The sequence below is a fragment of the Takifugu rubripes genome, chromosome 15 (assembly GCF_901000725.2).
Source record: "Takifugu rubripes chromosome 15, fTakRub1.2, whole genome shotgun sequence".
Classification (NCBI taxonomy): Eukaryota; Metazoa; Chordata; class Actinopteri; order Tetraodontiformes; family Tetraodontidae; genus Takifugu; species Takifugu rubripes.
The window spans coordinates 1,607,231-1,622,045 of NC_042299.1; the positions used below are offsets into that span (position 1 = coordinate 1,607,231).

General features: G+C 44.4%; 1 protein-coding gene and 2 long non-coding RNA genes across 7 annotated transcripts in view; 1 reads left to right on the forward strand and 2 right to left on the reverse strand.

Annotated features, from left to right (window-relative positions):
* The window catches only part of LOC115252687 (RNA-binding Raly-like protein), a 199,980-nt gene that overhangs the window by 17,853 nt on the left and 167,312 nt on the right, over positions 1-14,815 (reverse strand). The window lies entirely within an intron of this gene.
* LOC115252709 (uncharacterized) lies at positions 498-1,269 on the forward strand. The gene is made up of 3 exons (XR_003891030.1): positions 498-628; positions 753-1,157; positions 1,226-1,269. It is a non-coding gene; the product is annotated as an uncharacterized lncRNA (long non-coding RNA).
* Positions 10,752-13,104, reverse strand: LOC115252704 (uncharacterized). The gene is made up of 3 exons (XR_003891025.1): positions 13,084-13,104; positions 11,434-11,601; positions 10,752-10,811 (listed from the first exon to the last, which is right to left on the reverse strand). It is a non-coding gene; the product is annotated as an uncharacterized lncRNA (long non-coding RNA).

The window sequence follows — 14,815 nt, forward strand, 5'->3', positions numbered from 1 at the left end:
ACAAGCTAATGAGGCTGCGCCGCGCTGCATGCTAATCGGCGTGCTGTATGCTACAGTTCCGGCTACTGAGGGAAAATAAAAAGGAGGGCGCCAAAAAAAAGCTGATCTGGATTAAAAACAAAGGAATAAAAAGTTGCGTTTTCATCCATCTGTGGAATAATCTCACATTTGTTCCCATCTCCGGCTCATCTGGAACATCTGTCCAGAATCGCATCCCATCTCCCTTCTCCAAAACACCCTCCCCCCTCATTTTCTTTCATTTCATTCCAACCCTCAAATCCATCCATCTGGATACGAGAACGCTCCGAGATTCATGTCCCGCGCTGCAGCGGGCCCCCGGCGTGTTAGCGCCGTCTTTGGCGCCGCGGCGTCATCGGACGTGATGGAGATGCTGGGACCGGTTCTGCGCTCAGGTGGGTCGGAATGTTTGAGGTTTCGGGATTAGAAATGAACTCCGCATTTGAAATATCCCGCTGTTCTCCGGGTGGCTCCCCTGCCAGAAATGTGATCACAGCGAATTGAATCTCAGTTTCTTCCAGTTTTACTTTTAATGTCGTTAGCTGAGTTTTGGAAATTCGTCTGCGGACTTAATGCCGTTTCTGGAAGCCATGAGCCGCTCCGCTAACAGGTTTGACCTGAATTATATGAATGGCTGCTTTAATATTTGCCTTAAAATGCTAATGTTAGAAGCTAATTCCTCAGTCCCCGTTGTTATTTATTCACTCTTATTTGATTAAACCCTCTCCCCTCAGATCAGGGCTCCAATAACGGAACCCGACCACCAGACGGTGTTGAGACGGGCACGCAGCTCAACTTTGGGATCTCATTTCGCTAAAAGCCCATTATCGTGATCCCTCGGGGGGGTGCGGGACACGTTAAATTCCAAACAGAGCAAAGCTCCGCGCCCTCTGAAAACCGGGACAAGCTGCTCAAATAAAGGCGAAAGCACAAATGCTGCGACCTGTTCGGCCTCATCGGGTCTCGATAACGGACCGCCGGGAACCCGGACCAGACGAACCCGCTTCGGATACGTCTTGGTTTGGGGAGCTTCGTACAAGAACATCGGCTGTTCCACCAGGAGAAGAAGCCCAAAAGTTCCTCTGGGTCACATCAGGACAACATCTGGTTGAGCCACCATCTAAAAACTGGAGATTTGGGTCTATACCACTATAACACACACACACATCAGTATCAGTGTTCCAAATCCTGTTTCTTTTTCTGCCAGCTCTTCCTCCAGCGATTACCCCACATCTTGCGCATGTCCCGCCCTGCTGAGGCAGAGCCGTACTGGGATGGAGCGTTACCACGGCGATCCAGCTCAGTGGGCTACATTGCCTCGGCTGAGGAGTACGACAGTGTGAAGTCCCGCAGTGAGCTGATGTTTGAGAAACAGTCTGGGAGACACGGACTGGTGACCCGAGTCACACACGCTGCCAGGACGTTTCCAGAAACATTTAAACACATGAGCTATAGAAGCATCAGTAGCTTCATTTGAGTTCTGAGCTTTGGTGTCTGTGTGGAGCTGTGAAACCACAAGAAGAGGGAGGAGCCATCAGCTGTACGCAGAGATCAAGCCGGCTGTGGATGGAGCCACTACATCATTAAACACATGCGCAACAAGAACGACTACAATGAGCTCAGAGGATTCAAACAGATCCTCAACCCAAAGTCTGATTTAAAAAGATCAAAAGTGGCGTAAATGTCTGGTCCTGACAGGAGAAGGATAACTGGAGCGGCATCGCTCGTACAGTAGACCGGCTCTGCCTCTTCCTGGTTACCCCGGTGATGACCTTTGGCACCGTAATCATCTTTCTGAGGGGAATCTGTAACCAACCTCCTCATCTGCCCTTCAAAGGAGCCCCGCATGACTCCAGAGAGGAGAACCCACGCCTGCTGTGATGCACACACACAGCCAGGGCTTTTTCCATCGCCATCGTTTCTCTGGGGGAAATGTTGCATTTCTTTATCTTAATAACAACAAATCTTTAGTTTGTTCTATAGGAGCTCCATATGTTTAGTGTCAAAGACTTCTTAGATTGTGTTCATTGCTGGCACATAAAGAAAAATGCTTTGATTTTACTAAAGTGACACAAACCCATCTCAACACTGTTTTTTATATCCTCTATATTATTGTGCGTAGTCTGTGTAACTGTTGTGCTTTATTTCTGCTGGCTTCTTTAATGGGATGTAAACCAGCCTGACATAATACCAGTTGGGTACTTTATTTGATGTTGCCAAAGGTTTAAAAACAGCCTGACAGAATAAGAAATTGTGAAAATTTAGAGGATGAATTATACCTGGTGGGATCTGATCTTGAATGGCAAATTTTAGAGTATTTTATAGGGAAGTGAAATAATGTTTGGACCTCTTATCAGGCAAAGAGAAAGTTGTTAAGAACTGCTCTAAACACACCACCTCAGGGGGACTATATCCAAATCTCTCCCTTTACTGATGGGACGTTGAAACGTCAATACGCGGATTCATACATTTAGAACTGGACGTTGCACCAGAACTGGAAGCGCGGACTGATACATTTTTAACAGCGGTCCTGCTTCAGCCCTCCGGGGTTTAATAACAAAATACGAAAAAAACATTGTTGTCGGTTGTTCAACTTGCCGGCTTTCGCTAAATTGCTAAATACGCGCTAGCATGCATGTTTTAAGCTATGGTAGCGGTATATTTTACCATGCCCGCGCCCTATAATCCGGAGCGCCTGATGTATGTGTTAAATACAGAAATAGCACCCGTAACTGAGGCTGCACCTTTTAATACGGTGCGCCCTTTGGTCGCGAACATACGGTATATAGAACATAGGGCACGTTTGTGCGTGATATCACTCCGCGTCTGCGCAACGACCACAACCTCCTATCTTTAGTATTGCTGCGCCAACTGGTGGTCTTTTGGGTTGAGGATAATGGTGATCTATATGTAGCTATATGTAGCTATAGCGTCATTGGCCTCCACTCCAGCCACTCCTGGTAGTTCCTCAAAACACAGAGTTTCTAGTGGATGCACAATCTGTGGAAGCCAACATAGAAACTTCTGAAGAGCCAAAGTTCTTGCAACAAAAATATAGTCCCCAATTAGGTTGTTTTGTTATCACACGACCCCGTCCCCATTATCATAAGAGAATATAAGAGAATGAGTGGAGACAGAAGAGAGAATGAGACGTTTTTGGCGCGTGTCGCTCTTGATTTTGTGTTTATTTTTGCAGTAAACTTAAAGGAGGCCTTTTCACTTTATGTTTGATTAAATTTAAGCTGATATTCCATTCTTGACATCTTTAAATTTACAGTATTCATGGGAGATTTATTTGGTCATTTTGCTTCTTTTTATTTCCTATTTCCCACATTTATTCATAGTTTTTATTAGATTGCAATAAATCCTATAACATTGAACAGACTGACTAAAGTCAAATGACCTGCGGTTCCCACCGATAGCCGTCATTCTGATGGGTTTTTGCTGGCTGCAGCTGAAATATTCCAATGCTCCATGTCACAGAGACAGTAAATACTAAACCCTAAAGATTCTGAAGGCATGATGTAAAATAGTAACGTATAATACAGACATTTGAAGAGACAATTAAGACAATGTTTCCATGCTTCTAAGAGTGGCCGAGGAGCCATTTAGAACTTTATAAAGATGCATTGTGTGATACCAGGAACTAATTTAACTTCAAGGCGAAGCTGCTTCTGCTTTGTCGACCATCGACTGATCTCCTGAAAGTCCACCAGCGCTTTTTAAAAACTGAATTTTTCATCTATGGAGGGAGTAGACGGCAGATGTTTCCACAGATGCTCTTCACCAGTGGTCAGTGAGTGATGCAGCAGATGAGCGGGAGTTGACTGGCTTCAACCAGCTACTGTCTCAATGTCTCCAGCCCATAGTGTGGATTCTCTACGAGATCAGACAGCAGCTTCACTCCTGAATCCTTCAGCTGGTTCCCACTCAGGTCCAGTTCTCTGAGATGGGAGGGATTGGACCTCAGCGCCGAGGCCAGAGAGCCACAGCTGATCTCTGATAAGCTGCAGTAAAGCAATCTGAAAAATGCAGGATGAGGTTATACGGTGCAGGTCTGCATGTTATCTGCCTCAGTACTAAACCTATGTTAGTTCTTAGTTGGGTCAGACCTGAATTCACGATATTACAAGGAATTTTTTTAATGTGGTGCATCACAGCAGTGTTGAGAACAGCCTCACTTCACCATCTTAGCAGCTGGTATATAGGTAGAAAAATGAAGACTGACCTGAGCCTCTCCAGTTTACAGTTTGGACTCTCCAGTCCAGAACAGAGCCGCTTCACTCCTGAATCCTGCAGCTGGTTCCAACTCAGGTCCAGTTTTCTGAGATGGGAGGGATTGGACCTCAGCGCCAAGGCCAGAGAGCCACAGCTGATCTCTGATAAACTGCAGCGCTCTAATCTAAATAAAGATGGGAAACTTTTATAAGGTTATAAGTGAAACCAGTATTCATCTGAAAGGTTAATCAAAGGCATGATCTGTAAATATTTAATTTAGTTACAGGTTAAAAAATGATAGTAATATGTAATTACCACAATTCCAACCTCTCAGGTTTGCTCTGTTCCAGAGGAGAATATATATTGTTCTGGCCCTCACTCTTCCCAGGTTCTCCCACCTCTTTCCCTCCCATCTCATCATGGAGATCCATCTCACCTGTGGCTCATCTTTAAAGGCACAACCTGTCTTAGATGACTTCCTGTCTCCCTCACCATCTCCCTCCTCGTTGGCTGGTGTCTACCAGGCACCCTCACCTAGTTTTGTCTAATTTTGGTTCCCATCTGTCGGCTTTTTCATTGTCCTTAAATCAATTTATCATGAATAAGTGGTCCCCGTGTGGCCCTCCCTCCTGAAGGAACTGGGCACAACACACACACTCAGAAAGTGTGAGGACCCTCGGATGGAATAATGGACATTTTTGAGAATGGTGTTTACCTCAGAGTTTCCAGTCGACAGTTTGGATCCTGGAGAAAACCACAGAGCAGCTTCACTCCTGAATCCTGCAGCTGGTTCTGACTCAGGTCCAGAACCCTCAGATGGGAGGGATTGGACCTCAGCGCCGAGGCCAGAGAGCCACAGCTGATCTCTGATAACCTGCAGCCCTCTAATCTAAATAAAGAAGGGAAACTTTTATAAGGTTATAAGTGAAACCAGTATTCATCTGAAAGGTTAATCAAAGGCATGATCTGTAAATATTTAATTTAGTTACAGGTTAAAAAATGATAGTAATATGTAATGACCACAATTCCAACCTCTCAGGTTTGCACTGTTCCAAAGGAGAATATATATTGTTCTGGCCCTCACTCTTCCCAGGTTCTCCCACCTCTTTCCCTCCCATCTCATCATGGAGATCCATCTCACCTGTGGCTCATCTTTAAAGGCACAACCTGTCTTAGATGACTTCCTGTCTCCCTCACCATCTCCCTCCTCGTTGGCTGGTGTCTACCAGGCACCCTCACCTAGTTTTGTCTAATTTTGGTTACCATCTGTCGGCTTTTTCATTGTCCTTAAATCAGTTTATCATGAATAAGTGGTCCCCGTGTGGCCCTCCCTCCTGAAGGAACTGGGCACAACACACACACTCAGAAAGTTTGAGGACCCTTGGATGGAACAATGGACATTTTTGAGAATGGTGTTTACCTCAGAGTTTCCAGTCGGCAGTTTGGAAAGTGGAGAAAACCACAGAGCCGCTTCACTCCTGAATCCTGCAGCTGGTTCTGACTCAGGTCCAGTTCTCTGAGATGGGAGGGATTGGACCTCAGCGCCGAGGCCAGAGAGCCACAGCTGATCTCTGATAAGCTGCACTTAATCAATCTGAAAAATGCAGGATGAGGTTATACGGTGCAGGTCTGCATGTTATCTGCATCAGTACTAAACCTACGTTAGTTCTTAGTTGGGTCAGACCTGAATTCACGATATTACAAGGAATGTTTTTAATGTGGTGCATCACAGCAGTGTTGAGAACAGCCTCACTTCACCATCTTAGCAGCTGGTATATAGGTAGAAAAATGAAGACTGACCTGAGCGTCTCCAGTTTACAGTTTGGACTCTCCAGTCCAGAACAGAGCCGCTTCACTCCTGAATCCTGCAACGGGTTGTAGCTCAGGTCCAGAACCCTCAGATGGGAGAGGTTGGACTTCAGAGCTGAGGCCACAGAATCACAGCTGGTCTCTGATAAACTGCAGCCTCTTAGGCTAAAATAACAATTATGTTGAGAGAAGACAAATAAAAATCAACATGTACCAGAGCAAAACACAGCTTCCAAGCAACAAACCTCTGGTCCTGCACCGGCTTATCTGCCGTATGTTCCTATTTTGGGTTCTTTCAGGGCGGGTGGACAAGATCTCCACCGTATGTAAAGTGGAGAGAAGATGAGAGAAGGAAAGAGAGCCACCCCACAGTGTGTTTGATTGCCCCACTGCAAGCTCAATGCTGCCAGAAAACATTGCAGGAGCATCAATTCCCCTCAGGGCATCAACAAGGACCTCAGGAAAAGCTGCAGCTGCCACCTACTAGAGACAAGCACACTGAGCTGAGATTCAAAGCCCTCTCCTCCCAAGAGAAGAGCTTGTTTGTTGGAGGCTTATCTGGGCGATACCTGGTGCCACAGCTCCAGCTCAGCCCGTCTCTGGAGCTGAGGTGGAGCTTAGCAAGTTTCATGGTTCTCCACCACTTCCTCTCGCTGAGGACCTTCTCAGCTGGTGGTTTCTGCTCCACCTTCCAAGTTGAGCAGGTGATACTTCTGCATTCCTGCCACCAGTGTCTCTGCAGAAAGAGTCTTCTCTACTGTTTTATATTAGATTGTATAAAATTAGGATTTTTGGTTGATGTCTTAGATGTTGTTGACTAAGAGCAGGTTTTTCTTTAATAACACAAAGATTCGATGAGAAGAGCAAATGTATTATTTTATGAGCTGCTTCCACTACTATTATATTCACATACTTCCATATTGTCTTAGATTGCAAGCTGCATTTATTGCATCGTTCATAGAAAGTCATATTTGTGAGGAGAAAAACTCCAATAAGGTCATTTTCTTTAATGACCATTACAACAGAAGGAGGCGATGAACAAAAAGATTTATATAAAAATGTGTGAAAACGTATGGATGGAAACCTTTTTAAAATGGTTGCATTGTGTAGAATCGGTGTAGAATCAACTTGTTGACTTCTGATTTGGACTCCAATGGAAGTGAGGTGCAACAATTGTGGATGCTGAAAGCTTCAGATCTTCATGAAGGTTTCTGTGGTTGGACTGACCTGCTGCCCCTTTAAGAGGGAGGCAGGTTTGGGCTTCTGGCTGGAATAAAGCCACCTAAGATGAGAATGACTGCAGGCTTTCGGTACCAAGGGCGGTTTTGTGGCCAGCCTAAAATAAAACAAGACAAATCTACAACTGATACTTCCTTTCTAGTCATTGATGACCATCCTGACATGGGACAGATTTCCACAACCAATTTAATACTGCAAATCTGTCCTGTGTGGTCTTTTTTCTGAGAACTGTAACACTACGTTTATAACAAAGATCAAACATGGAAACATTTATTGTCTAACTAGTTACACCTGGGAAAGTACTGGATCATCTCTGACTGACCTGAGAGTCTCCAGCTCACAGAGAGGATCCTGGAGAGCACCACAGAGCAGCTTCACTGCTGGATCCTGCAGCTGGTTCCTACTCAGCTCCAGAACCCTCAGATGGGAGGGATTGGACCACAGCGCCGAGGCCAGAGAGCCACAGCTGATCTCTGATAAGCTGCAGTCCCACAGCCTGGAAAAGGAATAAATGAGGCAAATAAAAACACATTTCTAAATCTGAAAATGAAGAGAAAAGCAGAAAATGTAAAGAAATTTAGAAAAGACCAACAGAGGCCTCCTGACCTGAGCGTCTCCAGTCTGCAGTTTGGATGCATCATTGCAGAAGACAGTAACTTTACGTCGGCATCTGTCAGGCTTTTGTTCCATCTTAAGCTCAGCTCCCGTAGATGAGAAGGGTTTGACGTCATTGCTGAGGCCACAACTTCCCAATGACTCGTTGAAAGAAAACTACCAGACAGTCTGTTGTGCATGAAACAAAAATAGTGAGTCAAACTTTGGGATTTCTAATCAACTTATCTGAGAATCTACCTCAACACAAATGTAGCTCATTTCCTGGAAAAGCTAAATTCAACACCATAGAGCAACAGTTTGAACGACCATCAGATCTGAAATGCGACTGAATTATTCTCAACATTTGTCTTATTTTAGAACAGCTCATAATTACTCAATATTTAAAATGATTATAGCAAATGGTTTAAAGAAACGTGCATCTTTTTATCTGTCTATCGGCTCTTTGGATATTTTGCATTTCATCCAATTTGTACGATGGTGCGTCAAGTCTTAATTCAGCGATCCGATCGATGACATCAGAGTCTCTGGTTGGATCGATTGCCCTCAGCTTCTGTTCTATCTGCCTGTTTCCCTTCAAATCATTTTCACTGCACCTTTTGTTGCTAGTGATGAAGTTGCCACCTAACGGGTGTGGAAAGGCTCAAACAACTTTGTGGGTCACATAAAGGCTCCAAACGGAACCGCCACAAAGACCTAAAACACCCATTTAAACCAACGAGGCCGGCTGTTTTTACGTTGAACAAATGAAGCAAAATAGTCACGTGTCATTAGTTAAAATGTGTTTTTCTGTCATTTGAATACGATGTATACAAACAAACAAAAGTGATTTAATGACATGACAATAATTTCATGATAGTCAGTTAACTTGTGGCTCCTATTATTCTTGCCTTATGTTGGTTTGTCTGGATTGACCTTTGAACTTATATCCAGCCAGTGTTGAACATTTCTGGATGAATTGTTGTTGTTTTTAATTTATGGACGCTGCAATGGAGATAAAGAATTGAAGGAATGACCACTGGAGGGGGTATTGCTACCTGACATGATCCACTCGCTTGATTTAAACGCCGATGTCCAGCCCCAAAAATCTTTACTTACACGACCTTCCTGCAGTTCCTCACAGCTGGAATCAGGCGACGTCGTCCGTCCTCTGAGGTTTTGTACTGCCACAGGTTCAGCTCATCCAGAACCTCCTCTGACATCTGCAGCAGGTAGGCCAGAGCTGAACAGTGGATCTCTGACAGTCTCCTCTCTGATTTCTTCCCTGACTTCAGGAACTCTTGGATCTCCTGATGGACTGACTGATCCTTCATCTCCATCAGACAGTGGAAGATGTTGATGCTTCTGTCTGGGGAGATTTCATCACTGTTCACCTCCTTCAGGTTGTTGAGGACCTTCTGGATGGTTTCTGGGTGGCTGTTCCTCTGATCCAACAGTCCACCCAAGATCCTCTGATTGGACTCCAGAGAGAGACCATGAAGGAAGCGAACAAACAAGTCCAGGTGGCCATTTTCACTTTTGAGAGATTTCATTAGTGCTCTACTGAGGAAGTCATCAAGAGATGTGACTGGATCATGATGAAACAACCCAACAAACCAGGAAAAGGGGTTTGGTTTAGAATATTTTAGGAACTTATTTATAACTGCTGCGTCTTTCCTGGTGTAACGGTGGAACATGTAGACGGCAGCCAGAAACTCCTGAACGCTCAGATGAACAAAGCAGTAGACTGATTTCTGGAAGATCACACTCTCTCTCTTGAAGATCTCTGTACAAACTCCTGAGTACACCGACACCTCGGAGACGTCCAGTCCACATCGCTCCAGGTCTTCTGAGTAGAACATGATGTTTCCTTTTTCCAGATGTTCAAACGCCAGCCGACCCAACTTCAGAAGGAGTTCTTTATCAGCCTCAGTCAGTTCCTCTGGTCTCTGCTTTCCTCCATACTTCTGCTTCTTCCTCTTTATCTGAACCCTCAGGAAGTGTGAGTAGAGGTCAGTCAGGGTTTTGGGCAGCTCTCCTCTCTGGTCTCTGGTCATCATGTCCTCCAGAACTATAGCAGTGATCCAGCAGAAAACTGGGATCAGACACATGATGTGGAGGCTCCTGGAGGCCTTGATGTGTGAGATGATTCTCTTGGACAGATCTTCATCACTGAACCTCCTCCTGAAGTACTCCTCCTTCTGGGAGTCAGTGAAGCCTCGTACTTCTGTGATCCTTTCAACACACGAGGGAGGAATCTGATAGGCTGCTGCAGGTCTGGAGGTGATCCAGATGAGAGCTGAGGGAAGCAGGTTCCCCTGGATGAGGTTCACCAGGAGCACCTCAACTGACGATACTTGTGTGACATCAGAGATGAGCTGCCCAGTCCAGACTGAACTTCTGCACTGAGAAGGTTTTTCCAACGCCGGCGACACCGTTGGTCAGAACCACTCTGATGTGTCTCTGTTGCTCAGATAAGACTTTGAAGATGTCCTGGCACTTGATTGGAGTGTCCTGGATGTTCTTCTTGGAGGTTCTCTCAAGCTGTCTCACCTCATGTTGTGTGTCCACCTCTTCACTTTGTCCCTCAGTGATGTAGAGCTCAGTGTAGATCTTGTTCAGCAGGGTTCCACTTCCTGCTTCATGAGTTCCTTCAGTCACATGTTCACATCTTCTCTTCAGACTGATCTTATGACCTTCTATCACCTCCTGCAGATCACCTCCTGAACACAAGTGAACCAATGATTTCCATCTATAATAAATCATCAACACAACTACAAATTCATGACATCACAAATTAAATCTCATATTGAACAGTTTTACTTTGTTTGGGCTTCATTTCAGCATCTCCAGATCTGCTTCCAGATTGTGAACAAGAGGACTCTCCTGGTGGAGCTGACTGGTCCCAGTTTGATAGGATGTGCTCCCCCCTCTCACTATGAAACACATCTCTATTAGTCCTTTGATTTATAGGATGAAAGAACCTGATCAAGACTCAATATTGTTCCAGCATTTATGTCTGAATTCATCTTTCAGTTTAAACATGATTCTTGTTTCTAATCAACAATATTCACAACTGATAACAACTGAATCAATAAATCAATGATGTATATGTATAATTTTCATGTTTTCAGAGCTTAAGCTGCTTTTTTAACTGTTCCCTGCAGTGAGAAAAGAACTGGCATTTTTTCCAGCCCCTCATCCTGCAGCACTGAATGTGCTCTAAAGTTCTTTCCAGAGCAAACGTCTCTGCACTTGCAGCAACATGTTGTAGTCATGGATCCGTGAGGAGAACCGGATACAGGAAACGCCCCCACTTTGATCCCAAAACCCAACTGGTGGCCAACGGTGGTCCGGCAACGACGGGGACGCTGGTCCATCGGCCCGACAACACTGGTTTTCCACAGGCCAACATGGTGAAAGGACCGTGCACCGTTTCATTTTAAAGAGCTGATGAATTTCATTTTTCACGATAGTGGAGGCTAATACCCACAAAATGATGTTTTGTATGGTTGTGAAATGTTCTAAGGCAGAGTTATGTGGTTCAGAAAACCTTACTTTAAAGGTGAGCCTTGAGGTCCAATACCGAAGTTTAAAGGGTGCCCTTTGGACCTGTCGCTCTTCATGGACACACAGCTGGACACTGTGGACTTTGCTCTCTCTTCCTCTTCCATCACACATTCGCTCATTTTTAAATGTGAGTCTAAATGGTTAAGCAGGAACAGTCTGCTGACACAGAAAAGAAGATTAAAGAACATGATTCTCAGCATGAAGACAAGCAGAGGTCTGTCCAATGACGTGTTGTCGGCTCATTCACATCAAAATCTATTACGGTATATGATGTCACCCTGTACATCATACAGGCCACATATATATTGGAAAAAAGTTTTGGGAAATCTTAAAAGTTGACACCATGTTAAATATAAAACAGTTGTGGAAAAAATGTTTCTCCTGGGTGTTTCAGAAGGTGCGGTGGCATTAGACGGACACACACAAATACAAATTAAATCATTTTTTATCTGGTTATGGTTTACGAGAAAACCTAAATTCTTTCAAGATGTCAGTTCTCAACATTAAATTTAACAAATAAGATGAGAATGCATTCAAAACTAAACAGAAATACGTCATCACATCATCAAAGTGGGTCAAATGCAGCATCATCTTCTGTCATCTCAGACAGGATTCCAAGAAGAGGATCTTCATTTTCAACAACGCACCTTGACATCTCATCATGGCTCGTCTGTCAGATTACAAGCAGCTTTTTTTGATCAGGTGCATCATGTTTCTCACCAACACATGGTGCTGGAAAAAACATTTGTAGCCTGACCTAGAGGTCAAAACTCTGCATGGCGTGCACAGCTACTAGTTGCAGCTGGTGGTTGTGGCGGAGGAGATCCCAAACATATCTAGCAAGCTTGTTTTGGAGCAGAGCTTGTCCACCACCTCTGACCCCACTCATCACAGAAGTCCCACCATATCCATGGCCAGGTGTGTTGGCAGCATTGGAGCCAGCCTCAGGAAAAAGGTGTGTCAATATCTCAGAAGTGATGATCAAGTTGACACAACCCAACAGAAGTCAAGCAACCCAACATGCTGAATAGAATAGATGACACACAGCAAAGGGCAAAAAACACCCAATTCTGCTCAGACTAATCTTATCTGACCACATGTACAGGACCAAAAATATCAAAACACCATGGGTTTAGTTTCGTTTCGTTTTCTTGACGGCTTCATTCAAAACAGAACACATTTCATAAATCCATAATAACACATTCATATTCCACAAAGAACCAGTTGTTAAAACAATAAAATGGAATGCCTTGATCTCTCCCTCTTTCCATACTCTCCTTTTTTAAATAAAGGATTGATTGTCCCCTGGTGGAGGGACAAAGAGAGGAGGCTAAAACTGTCGCGTTTGTGTCCCTCTTTCCGTGGATTTTTCCACTAACTGCAAATAATATTGTCGACTTATTGTGAGTATTAAAATGTGCTTCCTCACCCTCTAAAATGTCGGCTCAGGGTTAGCGGAAAACGCAGTTAGAGGAAACACGGTACAAAGTTTGATCATGCGTCACAACATTCCCGTCGACCAGCCGCAATATGCGTCCGAAACACGCGCACGCTCATTGCGAACACGCAGCTTATTAAGCCGCATCTCGCAGCGGAACATTGATTCGAGACGACAGCAGTGAAAGAACCAAATGCTACCTGAATATTAGAGGTTTTCCATCATGGCTCGGTCACTCAAGATGGAGCCCGAAGTTGAGAACTTTCACTTTCGCTTCTTCTTCCTCTACACGTCACGTGTTCGTGTTTTGATCGCGTCATATCCAGCACAAGCGCCTCTCTTCAGAACAATTTGGTCCACGTTTGAACTGAAATACTGGGAAACAACTGGAGTTCGTCTGACAGATGTTCGTTTTTGGGTGCGGAATCAAACTGGGTCAACTTTTTGATCTATAGGATCCCCTCTGGTTCAAAGTGTCCCCTATAGGATATTGACAGTACTGACCTTTTGGGGGCTGCACACACCTCTTAATGGTGACGGCACCAACGGAGCTGATCCAGTTGTCATCAGCTGGCCAGTCTGACTCCAGCTCATTAGGGGAAATTTGCTGATCTGGAGGAGAAGCTTTCAAAACTTGACGGGCTGGGGGGGAATGACTGTAATTTTGGAATCAGCGTGCCAATTTTATTTTTAATCAGAATAATTTAGAATAATTTCAACAGGATATTTTCAAATTGTTCCCCAGTGGAGCTGCCAACTGAATATGGTGACCTGCTCCTACACACAGAAATCCGATGGCTCAGCAGGGGACGGATTTTGCTTCCTTTTTTGTCACTTTTGAGTGAAATAAAAGAGTTCATGCAGTCCAGAGGGGAAGACGCCGCGCTGATGGAGGACACTGGCTGGACACTGGACCTTGCATTTTTAACAGACATTACTGGGAAACGGAACAGTTTGAACTGGGAGCTGCAAGGCAAAGGTGAGACTGTTGCTGATAGGATCAGTGCTGTAAATGCATCTAAAGCCAAGATGAACATTTTCTCTGTGCATTTACAGACAAAAGGTGCTGCACTTCCCCTCTGTGCAGATGGTGCTGAGAGACAACGCTTCTGCATGTGAGGCTTTGGACTAAAGCGCAGAAAAGTGCTCTCAGCTCATAAAAAGACTTGGGCAAGAGTTTGAGAACAGGTTTTGTGACCTGGATCAGCTTGAGCCATGTTTGTCATTCATTTCTAACCCTTTCATGAACGTGGACATATCATGCATTGCTCAGCAGTTCAGTGCAACCTTCAGCCTGGATGCTGCACAGATGCTAATTGAAATTGGAACATTGTGAAATGAGCTGCAGCTCAAAGCCTCTCAGGCTGCACCAAACTTTTGGTGCCTTGTTGACACAGAAAAGTACAGTGGTGTATGTACAGCAGCTATGAAGGTTGCAAGCCTTTTTGGTTCGACCTCTCTTTGTGAATCAGCCTTTTCTGACAGGAACTTCATCAAGAACCAACACAGAAGACGCCTCCCTGATGCACATCTGCCAGACTCACTCAGAGCTGCACTGTCAAGTTCCCCACCAGAGGACAACACACTGGTAACCGCAGCAACGCCAGGCTTCCCCCCAACGGACAAAGAAACGGACACCAGATTTGGTGTCTCCTTCAGAATTTGTTAAATGTGTTTGTAAAATGTAACAATTGTTTATGTTAAAATGCTCATGTGGAAAAATCTGCAGACTGGAGTGTGAAGTTCAAAACGTAATCAGATTTATTTTAAAGTATGAACGTTTATCTTTGTATTTTACATGATTTATTATTTGTACAAACGTGGTGCAAAGTAATTCATGATTTGTTAAAAAATGTCAGTGGCTGGTAAAAATGGGACATTGTGATTTCCTAGGACTGTTGGAGAAGTGATCATTTTAAAATGGTTTTCAAC